Here is a 25751-nt window from a genome sequence, read left to right on the forward strand (position 1 = left end):
TCCATTATATGTAAGGAAAATAAGCGTACAGTTTCTTTGATATATGCTCGAACCGATTTGGTTTTTTTTTTGAGCCGTCTATGTAATTGTATTATAATATAAACGAAAACATAGAATGTATACATTTATTACCCCTTCTTTTAAATATAATTTAGTCTCCTTTTTACCAGCTGAGTATTATCTGGACTAGACCTACTTGTTAACGTAGGCTCCGAATCACGATACTCAGCTTTACGCGGCTTGGGTGTGACCAACTTAGATATTATCCTACAATATATCTGGTCTTACCCAGCTTGGTTGCTAGCGTGACTGGGGTCATTTTTCTTATCGGATTTTGCAATCTTGCCTTATGTATGCCTAGTCATAATTGTAAGCAATCATAACAAAAGTTACAACAATGCTTCAGCAGGATTCAAATCCGCGACTATCGTAACAATAGGAGGACCGTCCTGTCACTGCACTAAGTAAGCCACCTACATATTTTGTTGAACAGTCACTTGACTAGTACCACATCGACATTGCAGTTCCGTGCTGATTTTATTTATGAAATACTAGCTGACCCGACATACTTCGTACTACATCAATCAATAAATAAAATACCTAATAATCCGTAATTAATAAAAAAATGCTCGGTATGAGTGAATTTTTATTATTATTTTCTATTAATTACACATTATGTTTCATACTTAAAAAACAGAGTTTTCCTGAAATACTGGCTATTTATAAGGTTTCAATTAGATATTTATAGACACACAGTTATGATACAGTTTGTTAATCAATTTAAAGCTTTCTGATAAACTGTATTTTTTGTTTTGTAGTTGTGGTGTGTAAATAAACAAAGATGACGTTATTCCGACGTGCGAACACGCGACATATTCTCCGCAAAACAGCGAAAACTCCAAGTTGATTCCGCAAACTTCCAACGACTGGCCTTGAGATTTATTTATGGTCATCGCAAAGGCCAGACGTACTGGAAGTTGTAAACGTTTAAAATCGAATGGTAAATCCGTTGGAATCATCGGTATACGCGGGATCAAGACATCCTCTCTTTTGTATTTTCCCTCTATGATTGTTGCCTCAATGACGTTATTCATCATCTTTTTCATAGTCATTCTTGTTCCATTGCACAGTCGAGGTTGATTAATGTTAGGCAACATGATGACAACTGATCCTACTTTTAACTCCAAATTGTCAGATTGTAATCTAGGCAATTTCAGTGAATTTAAAAACTCCGTGGGATAGTTGACTACGTCGTCCTGGTTCATAACAGTGTCGATTGATTTGAATGAAACCAACTATCCCGGAAGAAAATTCTGTATGGGCGCATTGAGATCCTCGACAATCTCGAATGCTCAACTTTTTTCCTCCTGACCATTTTCTAAATGGACTGCCGAATTGACTACTGTAGGGTGTCTTTCATGGATCGCAAATGAAAAGATACGCCAAAATGCTTCGTTGCTACTTACATAGCGACCCATCTGGTAGTGTGATATTTCGTTATTTGCATTGGTTACAGCGAAGACAGCCATATCGCTACCTTTGTTAACATATTTACATATGTACTTTATCGACTTCACAGAGTTACAATATTCCACATTGATGAGAGTCTCAAAAGCTTTGACTAATATTGGCGAGTATAGTACGATCTAACGATTGTCTACATCAACATTTTGTCCTCTTACCTTCACAACTACCGATCGCCCATTGTCCGCAACTGATCGCCGACGATACAATGGGTATCCATCATTTCCCATTATGGTTTCAGCAATCGAAAACTCCGCAAGGTCCATGTATCATGTGTTTGGTAACCACTGCTTTCGGGTCAACTGTGGGAAAGTGGGCATGAAATTGTCCTATATAATATGTGTAGCGCCAAATGGTGTCATCTGGAAACCGCTGTTGTATTTCTGAATGTTGGCCAGGAAGTGCTTAGAATCATTTCCAATCCCAGAAACTAAAGACCGTAAAGGATCTGGTGGTGGGACCAATTGTGGCAATTTTACTTTACCTTCAGCACAACATAATCCAGTAGATTGTATTTTAACGCCTTTTTTGCAATATTTACCATATATTGTCATTTCCCCAATTGTTACCGATTTGTCAGCACAATAATCTATTGCCGCATCATAGTGGAATGCAGCTCGTTCCAGGATCACAGGAGCACTGTGTCTGCGGAATCGCTCAATTTCATTATGTCGTGCTCGCTGTTGTTGTATTTGATGTGCACGAACTCGTTGCATTCTAAACCTATCTACTTCATTGTCACTCTCTAAAGAACGCAATTCTGACATGGCAATACGACTATTTTCTTGATCAGTCTCTCTGTCTGATCATCAGAGAGGTTAGCACGTGAGGTAGCTCTTCGCACATTTGATTGACTGGGACGATTGAAGTCAGGTCGTCTTCTCCTCGGCATCATAAATTGTAATTAATCAAAGTGAGGAAGGTTCTCGCGCACTTAGCAGTAAACTGTCACTATCACAGACGATCACCGAAGTTAAGAAAGTTCTCACGCACGTAGATTGTTGGATTCGATCATCGACATCAAAGAAAAAGCAAAATTGTTGTTTTTATTTAATTTCGAGCAGTTTCATATTTATTCACCTTTTAAACCTTCCCTGGACTTCCACAAATAATTCAAGATTAAAATTATCCAAATCGGTCCAGCCGTTCTTGAATTTTAGCGCGGCTAACCAACAACGCTGCATTTTTATATATATAGACTCACTCATCATTGTTGGTATTGCTTTTATTTTTTTCAGATAAAGCTGTATTAGCACCATAAAACTGGCAAAGGACAGGAAATATAACAATTTTCAACTAATTTCTTCTGAACGTAGAACGGAAATCCTACTTATAATTCGAACGATCCAATATAACTTTCAGTGATAAAATTTAGCATTAATTGAAAATTTATTATCATGAATCGAAAGAATATAATGAAGGTATTATAGAAAATAAACCGGTAAAGTTTCGGTAAATATAAATTTACTCATACCACTTTAAGCCTTTAAGAGATATATTTTCAGGCAATTTTATACTGATATATAAAGTTTAACAAGGCTTTAATTTTATTCAGTAGGGTACATAAATTATTTTCCCTTTATGTCAATAAGCTCTGCTTAGAGCAACTATAAATCGAAGGTATGTTCAAGAATATAAATAACCAGCCGTGGATAATTTAGTATAAATGTTTGTAAGAAACCGTAAACTTTGGAAGCTCTTCAAGCTTTTTATCATACCAGTTTGGTAATTCTTCATAATCCGAAGTGATATCTTCAGATTTAAACTTTGCTTGATGGATTAATCTGGAACCGCAATCGATTAACAAAAAGAAATAGTATATTTATTGTTATAAGGAAGAGTCCCACGATATTTAGCAATCTGAAATATGCTTTTAAAATAATTGACTCATTATGCAGGGACTAGTAGTGTAATTTTTACAATTTCGTTTCGTTAATGTATTTTTCACTGTCAACAATCATTAATCCTTAATGATTCATCGTCATAACCAAATTAAATTGATCAAAGACAATCGTTGAGTTAAGAAAAATAAACTAAAAACTTAAAAATTGTCTTCACAGCGTTAAAAGTATTGAACTTTACAGATGACATCTTATATTCTGAAGTGAAATTCGCGAATTATTTTTTCTAGCACATTGCGTTAAAATAAGTGCTTCAACTTTGATAACATTCCTAATGTTACGTAAGCAATTCTTGTTAGCTTGACTGTTAAACGGTATTACAGTTAAATGGCTTGTTTAATTGTTGTTGTAATGCAGTTTTCCTAATATACCTTTAACAGATCTTAAAGACGCTCGGATTCTAGGGGTCATTAGGCATCAGTGAGGAGAATAACTGTACTATGGTACATAGGAAAATATTAGCAGTCCAGACAGTTTTAAATTGTAGTGATTACCATAAATGTAACATACATACATGTTGAAAGTTATATTATTTATAGAAACTAAAAGAGAGTTATTGTTTTCTATGTTTTTCAAATATTTGCAAGAAGTTACATGAAACTATTGATATATGAAATTCTATATAAACACAAAGCCAAGCGAAGCGGTTACATTTATTACAGGGGAAACTAAAGAGTAGAGAAAGGGAAAAATAAAAAATATGCTTATTTAAATAATAGTGAACATTAGTATAAAAAATTCTCAAAATACATAGAAAATACTATCTAATCTGACAAACTTATAATATGTGTTCTAATTGTACATTGTAATTGCTTTATATATTTTACGGAATATAAGAATTACATATTTGAATTTTGATTAGTTTTGCTATTTTTTCTTTTTTATTTGTATATAATTGAACACTTTTCGTATGCCATATACCAGCCGCGCAAAATGTTTGTCCTTTGCAATTCTATTTATTTTTTTCATCCACCAGCACAAGCAACACTTAATTATTATTATACTATTATTTATTATTATATTATTATTATTTTTCTTATCGCATTAACTTTTCCAGGATGCTGTACACGATTACTCTTTAAAAAAGAGCACCATTTTGCTGGCATAATATCTCATTGATAATTTTCGTTGGTATTGGTAGTCATTTTCGTATTCTACCATCTTGTTATTTTTTTTTTTTTGGTCCGAAACTGGGAAGGGGAATTCTGTTAGTGATACCTGGTGGGGAGACCCGCAGGAATAAACGAGTTGGACTGGTTATATGGAGACTGCCTTTCGGCTACCCACTATACCACACCCTATCATCTGATCCTATGACACTAACTGATATTTCTTACTCTTAGTAAGGAGGGTGCCCGTAGCCGGTAACACCATTAAGAGGCACAAGGGGCAGGCAAGGACATGGTGTCGTTATCAGCGGTACCTGAGTTAATCGCTCGCCGGAGAAATTCGGGACAATGCAGAGTTAGAGCACAACGGGGCAGTATCGGCTGTGATAGAATAAGGCCACCAAGACCCGAATGAGTTATTGGCCTAAAATATCGGCCAGCTCAATAATACATCTATTGTCCAAGTGATGAAGAGTGGAGAAAAATCTTGAATAGAGCTCGGATATGAAGTCGTGAACTTGGGGACGACTGTTTTTCTATGAATATGATTATTCCTGACGAACCAGGGGGCATTGATTATTGTCCTGAGAATTTTGTTCTGAAAAACTTGAAGACATTCCACCTGGCTAGGTGAGACGTATTTTAGATAGACGCCGGAGCCGTATAGAACGACTGATCGAACCAACGTCTTGTACAGGAAAGTTTTTATTGAAGGAGGAAGCCTGCTCGCCCGATTGATGAGTGGGAACAGCAAATACCTTGACCTTTCTGGAGGGACCTTTGAATCTGGAAATTCCACTTAAACTTTCGATCGAAGACAAGATCGAGATAGGTCGCTTCTTCTAACCATGGGATTTCGGTGTTCTCCATTTTAAGACGCGAAATGATCGGTGCTAAATACTTCTTGTGAAACAAGATGGCCTGGGTTTTCTGAGGGTTGACTTACAACCTCCAGAAATGTAACCACAGGACCGTTTCATCGAGTTGATTTTGGAGTCTGCCTTGGATGTGCGGTGCTACTCTTGAAGAAGTAAAGTAAGCAGTGTCGTCTGCGTAAAAAGCTGCCTCAAGTTGTGGTCTCCTAGGGAATATTTTTAATCTCCACCTGAAACAATCATCCTGACAGAAATTATTTGATAAGAGCGGTTAGGTCATCGGGTAGACCTAATCGAATGCATTTCGCCACTAAGCCTTCGTGCCAAACCTTTTCAAAGGCTTTGATTTGGACCTAACCAAGACCGCTTCCAGTCTTTCACGTCGGTTAAAAGCACAGCTGATTTTTGCGGCCAGCCGATGGTCCTGATGAACGGCTGAGTGTTTCGCATGGAACCCGAATTGCTCATCTGGAATGATATTGTTTGTCTTCGTGAAATTATTAAGAACATAAAGAATGGCGCTTTCAAGCAGCTTGGAAATGAAACTTAGTAGGCTGATAGGTCTGTAGTTAGAAGGTGATGACTTTTTTAGGGATAACTGCGATGAATACATGTCTCCATGTAGATGGAAAGTGTTGCAGCCTCAGAATGGCGTTGATGATATTAGTTAGTTCGGCGAGCTGCTTGTAGGGAAGCGAGTTGGGCTATTGAAATATTATTGAAACCCGGAGCCTTCTTGTTCCGAATCTTGCTGATCATTTGAGTGAATATTTTAGAAGTAACTTTGTGGTCTAGAAGATAACTTCGAGGCATTTTATAGTGAACGGAGTTGGCCTCCCTAATGATTTCGTCGTTCTCGACAGCGTTTATATTTGTAACAGGTTTTAGCCAGGAGCTCGACCTCATCGTGGTCGGTGACTGCAAAAGTTCCTGTTTCCGCTGACTTTAGGGGGGGTATGACGTTTTCCCACGATGCCTTCCCCACGAGGCTTTTAGAGAGTCACCAGAAAGTTATGGGGCCATCCAGCCTTTGGTCCGCTAGAAATGAGTTCCATTTCTCGGATCGCCTGGCTTTAATGATTTCCTTCACTTCCCGTTTTACTCTGTTGGCCTCCCTTTTGTCTGCCGAGTTGAGGGTGGCACAAGCTCTATGATAGAGACGATTCTTGAGTCAGATCTGTGACTTGATACTTTTAGGAACTGGCTCACTTTGAGACTTTGAATAATATGGAACTTCAAATGATGAATTCCGATAAGCGAACTGGATGTCTCGAGTTAGCTTCGATACTATCCATCGCATCAATCTTAGTGATTGCACCGGATTCCATGAAAATTTCCTGATACCTCTTCCAGTCGGTTTTCTTCCTGGCTATAACTTTTGAGGTTTGGCCGTCGAAGAGAGTTTTAAAGGCAGACGAGTCATGCATGAAGTACTTTCTGTACAAGGAGGTGATCATGATTGGACGATCATGTGTTACCACCTGGATAAATGGGCTTAAGTATAAACTCATACAACAATACCTTGTTATCTAATGATAACTTGGATTTTCGCCCAATGAGCCAATACATTTGCTATAATTTGAGTCCAAGTTGTTTCCGTTTAAAGAGTATGTGTTTCTTCCAGGTTAAACGTCGATCTAAACGCATACCAAGATATTTAACATGCTCTGCTTGGGGGAGTTGACGATGATTGATATTCACTGGTGGACATGTTTTACGCAGGGTAAACGTTACATGCGTGGATTTTGTTTCATTGGCTTTAATGCGTCATGTCTTCAATCATAATTGTATTTTCTCCAGGTGGGTTTGTAGGTTTATTGATGCAGTGACTAGATCTTCATGGGACGCTAAGATTGCTGTATCGTCACCATATGTTGTACAGTATTTATTTTTGTGGTGGGCAGATACAGCCGTATACAGAAAATACAGTACTGGACAATATGCATCTAACTTACAAATAATAAACAGGCTTTTATATCTAAAAACACCTCGAGATTGAAATAAAAATATCGACAAAATAACTAAGGTTATAATGAGATTTTTTACAACTAAGTCGAAGGAATTGTACAATCATAGCTGATTCATATTAATAAAGGCATTAAAAAGGAATCAAATAATTTCTGCCAGTTTTACGGAAAAAAATCACTGATTATTTTATTGCATCACCTAGTAATTACTAATAAATTTAAAAGCGCCCTTTTCGGCGCTCTTAATAGGTCGACTTCTTATCGGCCTTTAATTAGAAAATTACAACGGGACTAAAAAACTTTAATTATAACAGATGTTCGCCGGTTAAAGGCCCACTTTCGTCCCAAACAATAACACTCCACTTTTTGTTTCATTTATGAGGAACGTGGCAGGAGGGTTATTTTGTGGTCGTTTCCCCTTCCAGTCCAATTTTTTGCCGCCAACTCCTCGACACTGTTCCTCTTTAGTCCCGTTTTTGTGTCATATCATATAATTTGATGAAGCTTTTAGCATTATAGCGAAAATTTTCATTGTTTAGTTGATGGATTAGGTTTCATTTAGTTTATAACAATATATAAATTAGAGAAATTAACCAAAAACTGTTGAGATTCAACGTCGTTCCCGTTTTCCGACAGGTCTGGCGTTTTATATCATTCGTACGGTCTATTTATATGAAGATTGATCGTTTCCATTTTCTTTAACCGCCGCTGAAAGGAAACACGCGAACTTCGTGTTAATTTCCACTTTTCACCGTCTGTTTATTTATTTATTTATTTTTGTTTCTGATAGACAACGTCTGGATTTATGACAGTTAAATTATTACTTCAAACGAATTGATAAGAATTACAAGCTACGGCCCAGCTTGTCTAATATTAAATACTACTGCGGCATTTTTATACGAACACGCAAAATGATGGTATAAATTAACCAAAAAAAATTATCTTTTTAGTAAGATAGACTTAAAATTTTAATAGTATGGAAATAGATTAATATGTAATGAACTAAATTGTAATTGTTTAAATCAACAGTGCTACTTCGTAGGCCTTTTAAATTTTGCAGTGTTATTTTTTAACATTTTCTCCGTTCATTTTTGTATAAATATCAGGCAACTCGTATAAACAAAAAATTTAAGGCCTTAATAGTTACCTCTAGATTGGTTACTGTTTAGAATCTACTTTTTTTTAATCAAGTAACCGATGAAAAATGTCCAATGTTGTTTCATCGTAGTTTTTCTTCAAATAAAATAATTGCCCTCTAAAGCATGTACTAATTCATAATTAAATAAACGATGGAAATATAATTTTTTTCTTCATAATTAATTGAATCGCCGACTTGGCAGTAATGGCTGAATTTTTATGTAAAGAGCAGCGTTGGAAATTATCAACTGTTTAGTAATAATAAAAGACCACTTTTTACTATCGACTGTTTCAGTACTTATTTTCGGCCCGATTAGTTTCATTCGACTATTTTTTTATATTCTGGCTTTGCAGTTCTAGCCGCGATCTTGAAAAAAAAATGTACCACATTTGTGCTTATATGTAAATATATAGCGTTTTCTTTGTATTATGATTGTAAATAATAATGTGCATTGATATAACAGCATTTAGGTACTCAATTTTCAATATTATTTATTAATGTACTATGATAAAATGAACATTTTGATTGATAATTAGTCAAATATTTTTGACTGTATTTAACAGGTCAATAGAAAAGTCGCCGGTCTACCATAGTAAAACGCATTTTTTTTTGACAAAACTATTTTTTTTATTCAACATAATTCCCTTCAAGGGTGATACACTGATTACAGTGACCCTCCAACTTTTCGATTACATTTTTAAGTACTATATTTCCTTTGCTCCAAAATAGGCTTCAAATCTATATGTTTTTAGTTAGCCATGACCCTTAAAAGATGCTTGAATTTCGCGTGTTGATAAAATATTGCCTTTTGCGGGGAGAAAATTCAGTTGAAGCAAAAACTTGGCTTGATGCCGAGTTTTCGGACACTGACCCAGGAAAATCAACCACCAAGTATTGGTATGCTAAGTTTAGACGTGGTGAAATGAGCACCGAAGGCGATGGATGCAATGGACGCCCAAAAGAGATTGTTGCCGAAGAAAACATTTAAAAAATCCACAAAATGATTTTGAATGACCGTAAATTGAAATTGAATGAAATAGCAGACACTCTAAAAATATCCACTGAATGTGTACATCATATCATTCACGAATATTTGGGTATGATGAAGCTCTGTGCAAAGTGGATGATGCTCGAGCTCATTTTTGATCAAAATTAACGACGAGTTGATGATTCGGAGCAGTGTTTGAAGATGATCAAGCGTAGTAACTCGAGTTTTTGCGTCGATATGTGACATTGAATGAGACATGGCTCCATCATTTCACTCCAAAGTCCAATCCGCTTCAAAACGTGGGAAAACGCAACAGTCGGCTGGCAAGGTTTTGGCGTCTGTATTTTGGGATGCGCATGTAATAATTTTCATTGACCATCTTGAAAAAGGAAGGACCATCAACAGCAACTGTTACATAGCGTTATTGGACCTTTTAAAGGACGAAATCGCCGAAAAACGACCGCATTTGGAGAAAAAGAAAGTGCTGCTTCGCCAAGACAATGTACCGTGTCATAAATCAGTGAAAACGATGGCAAAAATACATGAATATGGCCTTGAATTGCTTCCTCATCCACCGTATTCTCCAAATCTGGCCCCAGCGACTATTTCCTGTTCTCGGATCTCAAAAGAATGCTCGCTCAAAGGACAAATCGTACTAGTAAATGGCTTCGAAAAGTTGGAGGGTTGCTATAATCAGTGTAGCACCCTTGAAGAGAATTATGTTGTATTCTCTAATTATATCTACTTATTTAGTACTAAATCAAAAGAGGTAAATATAAATTGTAAATGATCATACTCATTTTTATAAAAATAGATGACTTTAGTTTATTTTTAAGTAACCTGATAAATAAGCGGATATCTAGAATTTTATATAATGAAAGTTTTCGGATCATTTCAAAATTGAAGACACAAATAAATGTGTATCATTATTACTTAGATTACATTCAGGAATTCAACAACTCCCAAGAAGATTTGTCGTAATATATAAGAAGATAAAATATTTGAAAGTATTATAATAATTTTATGAAACAATAAAAATATAATTCTTTGTTTATAATCTTTACGCGAATATTTTAGTATAATATTATTAGTTAGATTACATAAAGTAACGGCAAGCTTTCTCCAAAAAATTGCATTAAAAAAGCCATTTCTCGTCCGTGACCTTTTACAGCATCATTATTACTTGATGGATTATAAAAATTAAAAAGGTTTTCCATTAACATTAAAAAATATATTTTCCATAAACGGAAAGTTTCTTACAATACCAATATTTGTTTTGATATTAGGGATTAATATAGAATAATTTTATATGAATTGAGTTCGGTATAATAATAGGAACATAATTTTCTTTTGTTTTGCTATATATTGAGATTTAAATGTAGTTCGCAAATATGGAAAATCGATTACCTCCAATTATTGGAGGAATATCTTTGGACATATGAGATATGAACATAAAATATATCACGGGCATCTGGACCTAATTAACAACATAAACAAATTGTTATCGCTGCACTATCGTCAATTGATGGAGTTAAGAAAGCTTAATGGCTCGAAACCTGACCATGTTATTTTGCTTGGGGCCAAACGGTAAAAACCTAATCACATCACTTGACGGATTCCAGGTTCCTCAATTAGAATTGGTAAATACCTGGGCATCCACCTCAATGGTTATGGTACCATTTAAATCGAAAAGAAATATTAATATATTTTTTTGAAAATTTCATCATAGTATAAACAGAATTAGAATTTAAGGAGATCACTTCCCTCAAAAGGAGAATTCTTCAGATTTGTAATATAAAGTTTGAGGAATCTATAATAATATTAAGTTTGACGCATCAGAGAAAAAAGTATTTTTTTCTGAATAAGTGTTAGTAATCGAAATTGTGTCACAGTATAACATTATTAAATTGTACGAATTGAAGTTTATATAATTAATTTCATATTAATTCATACCAGGTTTCGTAAGTAAATGCACAAAGGACCAACAAAATATCGCAGATATTAAAAACATCCAATATATATTGATCCAGTAACGGTATTAATAAAATAATAATTGACTTAATATAATTGTTACGACAAGAGCTGTTAACAACAGCTTTTCCCATAGCTTCCTTAAATTTTTACAGAAATTCTAGGCAAATAACATACCTTGTTAACATGGCACGTGCTCTTAACTAACGACGTCAATGTACCTCTGTCAACGTAAACAAAGCTAACGTAATATATCAAATTATAAAAATGCAATTACATCAGCTTATGGGGGTAAACATAAAAGTATTTTTATTTTTACTTGAACCGATTTACTTGAAATTTGGTGTGAGCCTTATCTATATCTATTTTATGTTATATAATGACTATCTGATTATCGCGACTACATGCAAGGTCCATCTGTTTTAAGACTACCTAATTGGTGAACGAGTGAGATGGGTTTGGTCTGTAATTTAATAGATAAGAATCCCCAGTGTTGTTTTGTATAGCCGTTCAACAAGTCGTCTCTTCTTTCTTTGAATAAAACAGTTTAGAAATTACTATTTTTTGTGTTCTAAACCATTCCTCAATTTATAACATTATTTGTATCGCATCATAATAAAACTTTAATATTGTAGCTTCATAAAATTAAACTCAGTAGATCGCGGACATATTAAATATCAACACAACCAAATTATTTAATAATTAATTACAGTACAACATCCTCCTCACAATATTATATAGCACAACTGCTACCTCTGTCGATGATGTAGCAATTTTAGCAGTAGCAGAGACTGTAGAGACTCAACCCGGAAACTCCAATCTTCTCTTATTAAGGTTACTATCTGGACTAGGAAATGACGAACCATATTAATTGTATCAAAATCTACACAAATTGAGTTCATCAATAAGAGGATCGCACCGCAGTGTGTCTTTATTAACGGCATGCAATTTCAATATGCCAACACAGCAATAACCCTGGATGCCAAGCTGAGATGAAGGAAGCATATAAAAAAGAAGGGCGATGAATTCAATATCATGTTCAGGAAAATGCATTGGCTGCTTGGCCGAATGTTCGAGCTATAAACTTACAACAAGCTTATTATATATTAGTAGGTACTGAGACCAGTATGAAGCTATAGAATTCAGCTGTAGGGTTGTGCCAATAACTTCAATTTAACATATTCCTAATCATATGAAAAAACTAATTCATGACATAAAAATATTGCTCCAAAATGCTGCTATATTAATATAGAATATATTGTAAATTACAAGCGAACTACCAAAAAAAATCATATAAGTATATATATTACATAAAAATCTATGTAAGCATAAATTTTTGTCAAGGTCGCGGCTAGGACGTCAGAGCCAGAACGTTAAAAATCAGTCGAATGAAACTAGTAGAACCAAAAACAGGAACAAAAAGTACACGATTGAAACAGTCGACTGAAACAGCCACTGGTAAAAAGTATTAAAATCAGTTGAACCAAAAATAACGACTGAAATAGTCGATAGTCGATTTCAGTGAGTAGTTCCCAACACTAATTTTTTTAAAAAGCCGACTTAGTTGGCACAGTGGTAAAGACTACAGGACGGTAAGTCCTACTGTTGTTGTTATAGTCGCGGGTTCGAATCCTGCTGAGTAATTAAACTTATTAACATAACATTAAACTTCTGAGTGTAATTGTATAATATTTGTGATTGATGTTAAGGAATAATTTGACAAATTGCCGACAAGGAAAATGATCCCAGTCACCTCAGTAACTAGATAAAACCGGATATCTTCTCGGATGACATCTAAGTCTTGCCAGTCGGTAGTCTCAACGTCGAGGACCGTGATTCGAAGTCCAAGAAAACTTTTTGCAATACCAATATTCATTTTAAATATACAGAAACTTTTTAATGGTTCTGTGGTACGCTTATTTTCAGCTCAGCCTACTCCACGCCATATAAACAGCATCATTAATATTCCCTTCATATCTTGGATATTGAACTACAATGTACCAGCATCAACTTAAAATCTAATTCGACAACTGACCCCGATAATTTAATATACAATCATCGTGTTAACCGAGAATTTTACAGCGTTCCGTATGAATTAATAAAATATTTAATGGCCTCGTAAAAAATTATACTCGAAATTCACCCCGCCGCCAATAAAAAGTAATACTGTAACTGCACGGTTATTGTTAATAGTAAAATCAAATATAAACTTTTCATGGTTGCGCCGCTCGTAATTACGAGGCAAATACGTGATAATATTCGGGCGGCCATTTCATTTCCAATTGAATCGGTTTTATTAAAAAGATCGCCATAAAATATTAACCCGTTTTTAAATTGCGCATTCACTGAACCCCTTCCGAAACAACACGTCGTCGTCATGAAATTTAATGGCGAAAAATTGAAAAGTGTCCGTTGTTCTAATGCAAATTTGTTTTCGGTTTTGTGATATTTGAATATCTTACCCAATTTTCAGTTCAACCATTCTGATCGATCGATGGAAAATTAAGCTCTTTTATATGTAATCACCTAGCATGTATTCTGATAACATTTTAGATTTACTGACAAAAATGGAAACAATATAATGGATATCGTGTCGAAAGAACAATGTAGATTTGGCGATCCAATCTTCGCCCGTCTTCAGCATTTTCTTCAGCATTAGTCAGACTGTACTGTATCGGTCTGAACAAGTGGATCAGAAAGTACTATGTCTATTTAGTACGCTAAGCACCGCAACTTCTATCTGCGAAAATGTATGTATAACTCTTGCAATATGTGGCTGAGTGAGTGCTGTCATGCAAGACGATGACTTGATGCCTCTTGCTAGACTTTTTGCTACAATACATCTTTCAATTTGTTCAACTATTTACGCTAGACATCTAATGTAATAATTTCATTAATTTTGGATAGCTGGTAATATACTACACCTTGCTGATCCCATCATAAAGGTCATTACCAGTTTTTCTAAGATATTTCGCTGGGCTTAACTATGCAATGTTATGATTTGACACATATGTCATTTTATTTTAGTGACCAAGCTTCAAAGCTATATATATTATATTTTGTGAAGGTAACACCGTCATAGATTTATACCTCTTCGAAAATATCAAGTATTGTGCCTGAAGACGTGAATTTATGGCACGCATTATGTTTGTTATATAGTCAAAAGAAAAAAGTCGGTGAAAATCATCGTTTGTTGTTAGAAACATGCAAGTAGCATGCTTTCGGAAAAGTTTGAAGAGCGAAACTGCAACAGTTATTGGATGAAGACTAAATCCAAACTCAAAAACAATTGGCAGAAACATTAAATGTGACCCAAGAAACTATTAGTTACCGATTATGAGCAATGGGCAAAATCCAAAATATTTGTTGATGGGACATCAATTGAATCACAGGCAAATGGAAATTCGAAAAATAGTCTATAAAATGCTGGTTCATATGATCGGAAGTCATTTCTGCATCGAATAGTGTGTGGTGATGAAAAATGGATTTATTTTGAAAACCCTAAACGCAAAAAAATCATGTTCATCACCTGGCAAATCTGGCCTATCGACTCCAAGGCCAAATCGTTTTGGTCGCAAGACAAGGTGTTTGGCAGGAGTAGAGAAATCTGGTGAAACAATTAATAATAATCGATACCGAAAACAAATGATCAATTTGAACCATGCATTGATCGAAAAACGTCCATAACGGACCACAAGGCACGGTAAAGTGATTTTATAGTACGATAAGCGCCGTCTCTCGAAGTAAAACCGGCCAGGGAAGCCTTGAAAGCACGTGGATGGGACATATTATTGCATCCGCCGTACTCTCCGGACCTTGCCTTGCCCGATTATTAACTTTTGGGATCAATGGGACACGCGATTGCTCAGATGCACAACGAAGATTGTTTTATTTCAAGAACAATTACTAAAATTAATACAAATGTGGAATTGGAAACATTAATCGGTAAAAATGTATTCCAATGGTTAAGAAATCTGTAGAATAAAGGATTAATTTGGAAACAGCTCAAAATTAAAATGGATAAAATTCATAGCATGTACTCTTCTATTTACTAACTTACATTATAATTAATCATATGGGCTTAAATAAAATAGTTCTAGTAAATTATTTGATCGCAGGTAATTATTTATTTTCAACCTTTAAAAAATACGTAAGAGAATGCGAAAGCAATTGTTAATATATTGAATCATAGAAACCAAAAACTGCCAAATTCTCTTATTCTTAACCTCTTACGAATGAAACTACATAAAATTAGAGAGCGAAAAGCTGATTATAATGGAAACATTCAGTATAACTCTTAAGAAAATTGAATTAGATGTTTCTGAATGAATAGAAGGGATAAGACTGATCAATAAAAGAAATGATAAGGTAAATTATATAAGTGATTCTTCAAATAGCTGTCAAAGATCATCCATTGTCACATATCGACGCAAAAACTAGGGTTTATTACGGTTGATCATATTCACTGATCATCAAACGCTGCTCCGAATCATCAACTCGTTGTGGTTTTTGGACAAAAGTGAGCTCGCGCGGCACCTATTTTGCACAGAGCTTTCTCATACCCAAATATTCGTGAATGATATGATGTACACGTTCAGTTGATATCTTTAGACTGTCTGCTATTTCATTCAATTTCAATTTACGGTCATTCAAAATTATTTTGTGGATTTGATTTAAATGTTTTCGTCGGTAACAACGTCTTTTGGGCGTCCACTGTGTTCACCGTCTTCGGTGCTCATTTCACCACGTTTAAACTTTTTAAGGTTTTTGTTTATTTTTATTCAGTTATTCCAACGATTATTATGTACATATTTTATTTTAAAATATATTTTTTGTGTTAACAACCTGAGTGATTATTTTTTTAATTTTTAGTCATTTCTTTGTTTATTTTTTGAAGTCGAATTTTTGTTTTGATTTTCTGTGTTCAAAATAATTTTGTGGTTTCATTTCGCAGGCATTTGTAGCATATATGTTAAGATAATTCACTGTCTTTAATATAATTTTGTAACTAATTAAATTTATTTAATTTTTGAAACAACTAGAGAAATAATGAAATGATTAGGCACCAACTGATAGTGACAAATGATAAACTGAGACCGAACGCTTGATTAAACATGAGACGTGCTCGTTCTGGAGAAAATCAAAACTACATTCTTGACGGAAATGAAATGAATGACCTGTTTAATTTCCTACGAGTTCAGAACGAGATCTGGCGAGATTATATTCTTTGAAGACGATAAATTTTCTATTTGCAGAGATGGTTACTTTACTGGATGAAACATTTCCACTTAATTTCGCGTTTAAAATAAATTTTCACCCGTATCTTTATTTCGTTCTCTGGATATATCAATTTAATTTTAGTTATATAGTAATTTCAGATATCTTTTTAATATTTTGTCAGAAACGCATATATTTTTTTTGTGTAAAATGGATTAATTGTTTTTTACTCTATTTGATGTTTTAAATTTTACCAAAAATAATGCTAAGATATATTTTATTTGCTCTTTTATTTGTTTTAATGCAATTATTTTTTTGTTGTGCAATTTTGGTTTCATAAATTTTGTCAACCTCTCCTTTAAGTTATTTAGGTGTTTCTTCGTCTGTGCATTTCTGTTTATTTGGCATTGTTTACTGGATATTTTCTTTGTATTATTAAGATTTATTTTTTCTTATGTATATTATTTTCTATTTAATGGTCTATTCAAAATAGCAGTGAACTTACGTCATCAAAATATGCCAAAATATAGTTTGTAAATCGTTGTTAGACCCAGACATTATTTTTTTTTAGAGTGCTGTCTGACAAGTTCGACCATCTAACCGAATCTGCCTGCCAAAGTCGTCCGATTGTTAAAGGTCTGCAAAACTCTTCATAATATTAATTATAATAACTACAGGTTATAAACCACAAAATACAGAAATTTTCCTTTTTAAGTTGCAGAAACACTATTAGTTATTCTGTAGTGATAACCGTTATCTGAACGCTGGGTTTGTTTTGATAAATTTTAGATCGTTGCTTATTAGTACTCTGATACGAGGAACGAGAGAATAGAGTAAAAAGTTGCCCGTAAAATTATTTAAACAGGTAAGCATTTTTACTGTTAATTATAAAGTTGCTGCGGTTTTTATTGAAAAGATTTTTAGTGTGTTGCATCTGCACTGAACATTAGTATGGACAGAGTCACTCAAATATCTTATAAAATAATAAATATAATCTTAGATTCACCAAAAAGAGACCGTCCTTATATCAAGGGTCTGGCAAATCAATATCAGCTTGATATTGATTGAAATAATTGTTAGATGTCATAGATTAAACATATGAAAACACTGGTAGTGTTTTTAATATAAACTTAACTTAATAAAATTATTTCAGAGGAAACTGTTAATCTGAAAAGTATCCATAGCTTATATATATGCAGCTGTTTGAGGAATGTAGAGTAGCCTTTCATGGACCCTTAGGTAAAATCGGATTTAAATGGTGTAAAGATAACCCACGAAGAGGTTGAACGGAACTTCCAGACTTTTTTTTTATAATAATTCAATTTTTAACTGCATATAAGAAAGTCAAGAAAGACTTATTATTTTGATATATGTATTTAGATGAGACATGAATATTTCAAAAGGGGACCAAAATGCCCTCATGACAAGATGATAATAAAAATAGTGTTAATATATCAAAAGTTGATGGAAAAAACGTTGGAAGAAAATTGATTATGATTTATTATTCATTACGTTTATCAATAATTTATTTTTTAAATATTGTTCTTCATACTGCAAACAGGAATAGTTAGTAATACCTTCGGTTTCTATGAACTCGATCATGCACATTGATGGAATTGTGAACAATTGTTATATTGGAAAGTAACAGCTCAATTATTCACTTCAATGAAACTTTCTGAATATGGGATTATGATTCAATGCTGAACATTTCCAAAACAAGATGATGAGAGTGGACATAACTAAATGTGAGCTATAATTAATACACAATAACTGTAAGAAATTGTAAGTTTATGTGCACAAATTTGTGTGTAATTGTTCACAATATACACAGGAATTTGGTTATTATACATAATATTATAGCATATTGTTAAGATATGTGAGGAAAAAAACTAACTGTTTTGCAGATATGTTCTGGCTGGTATATTTTATTATATATCAAAAGTCGTATAATATTATATCTAATATATATCATTCAGCATATATATACATCAACTTATTGTAAAACAAACGGAACGAAAATTATAGAATAATAAAACTACTAACAATAATACAATATACTCATCCGAATATGCATTGTGCTTATCCGAAGTTGGTAGCTTCATTAAAATTAATCTAAAAACTTGTATAAATAATCATTCCGTATTGCCGAAAGGCCTTAATTAGATTTTGTTCGCTGGAAACAAAACAGAGTTTCGTATGATGACTGCTTTAATTAGAGCCGTTATAAAATATTCATAGAGTTTTAAATTTTAACGGACATTGTTTCGTTAAGAGTACTATCATGATTTGTTATCCTAATTTACCTTTTCTTCGATGATAATTAAATAGAAGATGAGTTTTTTTTTGTTGATATATGAAGACAGTCCTAAAAATGTAATGAATAACAAAGAACTCATTAAAATTAGATACATTCACTCTTAAGCTACAGCTCTGTGTTGACATTTATTATGTTATATTGTAATTTGCAACAAAGACATTTTGATTATCGACCAAATTAATTCACCTGAGATGGGTCTATGGTATCTATGGTCTACGTTGGTAATCTATGGTATTCTGTAAAACAAAGAACTATTATGGTTAGTTGAAATATACCGCCAACTCGACTTAAAATAATAGAAATTGATTTATTAGTCTATAGTAAAGCTTACTTGGACTTATGGAGTTCAAATATGGGGTTTCATTAAAACACTAAACCAACTAGTAATCCAACGCACCCAAAACACAGTTCTACGATTAATCACCAACTCTTATCGCTGGATACCCAACGAAAACTTACACAATGACCTCGAAATCAAATGAATTTACGAAGTTACCCAAGATTTCGCTTTAAAACACGAAATAGGGTAACCAAATCATAGCAACCTAGAAGCAATATCAGGCAACACACAATCACATTTACTTATATAGTGTATAGTATAAATTTACTTTTAAGTTCATAAAACCATACTGATGTATTTATATCACACTCGTTCTGAATGTATGTTGATGCAAATATATGAAAACAATGGTAATAAATTAATTTTATACATTAAGAGTGTATTAAGCATACCTAATATAAGATGTAAATTTTAGTTGTAAATAATTGTATTTTTATTAAATGAAAAAACTTGCATTTGAGGTTAAATAAATATTAGGCAGAGTAATTATAATGTATGGTAGCCAGCCAACGCAAGCTATATCTGTATCAGTATATTAGACAATAGTTTCACAAAATGCGAAGTGACATTTGATAAAAAGTAAAGTCTATTTATTTTTATTGGCTAATACATAATCACTACTAGTTCATTTGGACTTGTTTTTACAAGAACAATATTAACGTAATATACTACAATAACATAACTGAGTACTTATTTATAAAGATTCGTTTATCCTTTTTTTCGATTTTTTTATGCAGACTTCACTACACACCTACAGAAACTCAGATGGCCCTTGAGTCTGCATTTTACTTCAGTATTCATACTTTGTAGTATTTCAAAGTTAAGATTTGTTGGGCATTGCTTGACTTCTTCGATACTGAATGTAGAATGTATGCCGATCTGCCATATTGAATATCAACCATCATATTTCTTCAAAGAATAAATATTCCATAGGTTCATATAGATAACAAACAAAAATTACCAAACACAATTGGTAACAAACTATAACAGACAATAAAAAGTAGCTTTCTTAATTAACCTTTTTTTTCATATTATATTGCGATTCGCTTTGTAGTTTGAAAGGTTAAATAGCAATATGTTATATTAAATATTATATCGAAATCTAGGTTAATGCGCAATTTCAGTAATTTTTCCAATAGAAACTACGGAATAAATAGGCATCACATATTATGCTTATATGAACAATTTACTTCTCAATGAAGCTCCTCTAACCTCCGATGATTATATAATAATTTAAAATATTTAGACGGTTATAAGTTAAATAACCAAATCGTTTATCCTTTTTTGCGATTTTTTATGCAGACTTCACTACACACCTACAGAAAACTCAGATAGCCCTTGAGTCTGCATTTTACTTCAGTATTCATACGTTGTAGTATTTCAAATTTAAGATTTGTTGGACATTGCTTAACTTCTTCGATACTGAATGTGGAAAGTATGCCGATCTGTCATATTGAATATCATCCATCATATTTCTTCACATAATAAGGATTTCATAGGTTCATATAGATAACAAACAAAACTTGCCAAACACAATTGGTTACAAACTATAACAGACAATAAAAAGTAGCTTTCTTAATTAACCTTTTTTTTCATATTATAATGCGAATCGTTTTGTAGTTTGGAGGGTTAAATAGCAATATGTTATATTAAATGTTATGTGGAAATCTAGGTTAATCCGCAATTTCAGTAATTTTTCCAATAGAAACTACGGAATAAATAGGCATCACGTATTATGCTTATATGAACAACTTACTTCTCAATGAAGCTCCTCTAACCTCCGATGATTATATAATAATTTAAAATATTTGGACGGTTATTTAAGTTAGAGTTCTTCACGGTCACGATGAAAATAGTTTTCACTATTAGTAGAAAAGCTACGCAAATGTATTAGAGTGAAAAATGTATTAACACTAATCTATACTAAATAATTGAATAATCTAAAAAACCGACAAACATAAATACCTACCATCTGTTTTGTCAATGTAAAACTGACATGACTGGTCGTTAATCTGAAAAAGTTTGGGAACAGTTGTTGAGAACATCTCGAAAGGCCCCTCAGAGCCGAATCATTAAAAATGCAAACTGTCTTGACGTTCTTTATCATATAAATATTATCAAAAAAATGGCGAAATTCCACATGTGTTTTCTTCGTAGGTATCCATTACTAGATTGGCTAAAATTATTAAACTATGACTATATTTTTTATGAGAAAAAAACTTGAAACAAACAAAATAATTTTCTTTATATGGTTGCTATCTTGAATTTATTGTTGGTTTATAGTTTTTTTCTCTTTTCATGAGCATAAATTATTTTTCACTGAGTTTATTTCTGATTCATTTAATATGTAGAGGATGATTACGCAATGACAATTTGCAATGAAAACCATTATTTTTGCGTGAAGTCTGCATTGAGAGGGTTTCGCCACTAGGCATTACCAATTCTCAGCGCTCTTCAAGATTATTGATCGGTAATCACTTTTAACTTTCACTAAGTTTTTGTATCAATAGTTACAGCTTTCATAAGACACATTGCCTAATATACTACAAAATTAATATCCGAGCTTTAGAATAATCTTTTTCTTCTTGCACCTCTTATAGAGAACACTACCAAATGTGCTGTTTATCAGTGTAGGAATGTTCGTCGGGTCGGTCAATCGGTCGAAATGTGTGGCTGCCGCTGCGATTATTTATCAGAACACTCACTACTATTTTTGGAAGGAATTTGCACGGGAACTAAAAACACTGGTTGAATCAAAGTTGTTTATTTTAACTTAGATTTATACATGTGGTCGATGGGAGGATTGACAGGATATTAGGTTAGGTAGAGGAAGTACGGTAGCGCTGTGGAAGTGGTACTGTTACAAGGGGACGGTGAAAAGAAAAGAGAGCGAGACGTCGTCGTGATGGTCTTTTATACCCTGGATCTGCATGGTACCAATCCACCGGCGTTGCCAACCTTTGTAGTTGTTGATGGTGAATTAGTGGTTGCCTAAAGGGTCGTGGCGGTCGCCACATCAGTTTCTATCTTATACTGTCTACCTCCTCTAGTAACTTTGAAACCAGCTTGTTTGCGTATGATCTGTTCAAAACCGCAAATAAGGGTGAAAATATTTTTATTTATTTTTTTTATTATTATTTAATTATTACATTGTTACTAGTCGTTTCCGACCAACCTACAATTTGTTTTTATGATAACTTAAATCTAGGTATATAACTGGAACGACTCATTGGCCCTATCTCAGTCTCCAGTGAAATAATGTTTATACATGTCACTGCTGTATTTGTATTATATGCACCTCATTACTCAACACTACACTAGATCAGATGGTTTGATTCTTTTGAGTCTGTTTACTGTTCTGGTGGTATCCAAAAGCTGCAATACTTCAGTATTCTCATGAGAATGGAGTCTTTCCTCATGCTGCCTTGCAATTCTCTTGATTTCTTCACCGACTGTGGGTATCTGAAGGTCTCGATGTAGATAGTCAGTCCTGTAGTATTTTGGTGCGCCCACGACACATCTCAGGACTTTGTTCTGAAACATTTGTATTTGATTTATGTTACTCTTTGCAAATCATCCCCATAATTGAACTCCGTATGTCCATATAGATTTCAGTATTTGCTTATATAGTAGCATTTTATTATGTACCGATAATTGTGATTTTCTTCCAATTAGCCAGTACATTTTACTATATTTCAATTCCAGTTATTTTCTTTTCTTCTTTATATGTTCCTTCCAGCGAAATTTTGCATCAAGATATTTAGCGTTGTTGCTAATGGAATATTTAATATTATTGGTGCCTGTACGGTCTGATTGTAGGTGAACTGCTCATGCACAGATTTACTTTCATTAATTTTTATTTTCCAAGGTTGTGTCCAATTATTTATATTGTCACTTGCCTGTTGTAATTTTCGTGAGGCTTCCTCACTATTGTCTCCGACAGCTACAATCGCAGTATCATCAGCAAATGTAGTCATCGTAATATTCTCCATTTGTGGTATATCACAAGTGTAGAGTAGATAAAGCACTGGTCCCAGTACACTTCCTTGTTATTTTAAATATAACTTTAAGCTTGAAGGGATGAATTAGTGATATACCAATATATTATATATAATAACTTGAAAATATTACAACAAAACTGCATTTTTAAGAATAATAAGTACTATACACTTGAAAGATTGTTATAATGATCACTTCTTAGTATAGACCAACAACTTATCGGTATTTATCTTATATTTATCAGTACGACCCTATCATTTATAGAATATTTATGAAATTTTTTGGAATTGCTATATTTATTTATAAATTAAACAGTATATTTGTTATTGTAATAATCATATAAAAGGATCAGAAATCATATGAAACAGTATATATTTCCATAGCACGCTGGGACGTGATAAATACGTCTTATTGCCTTTCAATGGGAATGAAATGGGGCACACTCGTTCTAATGCCGAATTTATATTCTGTCAATAGCAAACATCTGTTTTATTTTATTGGCAGCAAGTGGCGCTCTCTTTACGTTCATGGGCGTAAAAGTAAAAATAGTTGAGTTGACATCGGTAGTAATCTAGATAGATACAAGTGTTATTTATATTAAAGCTGACTTGAATTTTTAAAATATCTCTTGGGGTTTCTTCTCCATCTTATTTAAAATAACCCAAAAATACCGCAAGTAAATCGATAGTGTTTACTTATTAATAAAGACAAAACTGTTTCTTATTTTATATGCTTGTTATGTTGTATACATTATCTTATCTTATTTGTTATTTATTTTGTTACGTCATTATAGAGAAAATTTTCAAAAGACAGTCATTATTATTATTTATTGTATAATGATTTCTTATTGTAGATATGTAGATCACGTTTCTGTATATGAGCCGCACCTCTTTCCCCTTGTAGCTTTTACCCTAATCCTAATAGATTCTTTAATATACACCGTGTCAGAATCCACAGAATAAATAGTATATAGAAGTGCATGTTCCATGTTAAAAATCGATGCTATGTTTAGCTCATAATCAAACTATATTAATAATTTTAACAAATGTTTCATTAAAAACAAAACCAAAAAAAAAACAAATATTCAAATATTAATATAATACCTTATATTTGTAAGTAATATGTGAAATGTTTCATTACAAGTAAAATATATAAAAAGTTAATATTGTAGTTCAAATATAAATATTTATTAATTGTTAATTTAAATATACATAGTATTAATGTGTAAGGTACAGGATCCATCCAATAATTACATATTGCGTTAACAATTTTTTCATATTTGCCCTTAGCTATTTTATTTACTTACTTATCCCACCATAACATACAATATTTTATTAAAATTTATTTTATAATAACATGTTGTGGATGCTTTATACTGCTAATTCTCTGTAGTATTTTACAAACTGACAGTACTTTCTTATAAACTGAGTAATGAGTGAATGCAGCGAGTTTCCTCATATATATATATATATATATATATATATATATATATATATATATATATATATATATATATATATATATATATATATATATATATATATATATATATATATATATATGGAATTATTTGTAAATAATCGGTGAAGGAACTGTAGGAATGTTCGTCTGGTCGGTCGGTCGAAATGTGTGGCTGTCGATGCGATTGTTTGTCCGAACACTCAGTACTATTTTGTGGAAAGAATTCGCACGACAACTGAAAATACTGGTTGAAGAAATACTTGATGACCGACGGGATAATTGACAGGATATTAGGTAAGGTAAAGAAAGTACGGTAGCGCTGTGGAAGTGGTACTGTTACAAGGGGGTAGAAAAAAGAAAAGAGAGCGAGCCATTTTTTTCTTTTACCAGGTTGACCGCCTAGAAGCAAATGGTCTTCTGCTGATTTCGCTTCGTGTTCGGGGTATGATTGTTTTGCGGACGACAGATACCCTGGGTTACGACAGAGACTTTCGTAGTGTGTTTACTACCGGGGTTTGTGGACGGGCAGGGATTTTATCAAAATGTTGTCGTGTTCTAAGGTGCCTATGAAGAGCCACACACCTTATTCGAGGTGTGTGTTGACGTTTCTCATAAACCATGGGGCATTGAGTAACGCGCGGATTTTTTTTGGATTGGAACACTTATAGTAGTTCAAGTTATCTCGCAGAGACATACCTGTAACACACCTGTGCTCCGTTGAGGCACATTGGACGGTCGTCGTCAGAGGGCGAGACGTCGTGGGGGTGGTCTTTTATAGCCGGGAACCGCATGGTACCAATTCATCAGCGCTGCCAAACTTTGACTTTGTTATAGATGAATGCGTGGTGGCCTAAAGGGTTGTAGCGGTTGCTACAGAACATATATAAATGTAATTTAATTTTAGAAGCTCCTGTTTCTATCTATAAATATAACACTTTCTTATT

At 33.4% G+C, this 25751-nt stretch overlaps 1 protein-coding gene across 11 annotated transcripts in view; it reads left to right on the forward strand.

Moving 5' to 3' along the window:
• Positions 1-25751, forward strand: part of Cad87A (Cadherin 87A) — a 727969-nt gene that overhangs the window by 431584 nt on the left and 270634 nt on the right. The window lies entirely within an intron of this gene.

The sequence above is a fragment of the Rhynchophorus ferrugineus genome, unplaced genomic scaffold (genome assembly GCF_030347505.1).
Source record: "Rhynchophorus ferrugineus isolate W39M unplaced genomic scaffold, kcgeb_rfMv2 rfM1, whole genome shotgun sequence".
Classification (NCBI taxonomy): Eukaryota; Metazoa; Arthropoda; class Insecta; order Coleoptera; family Curculionidae; genus Rhynchophorus; species Rhynchophorus ferrugineus.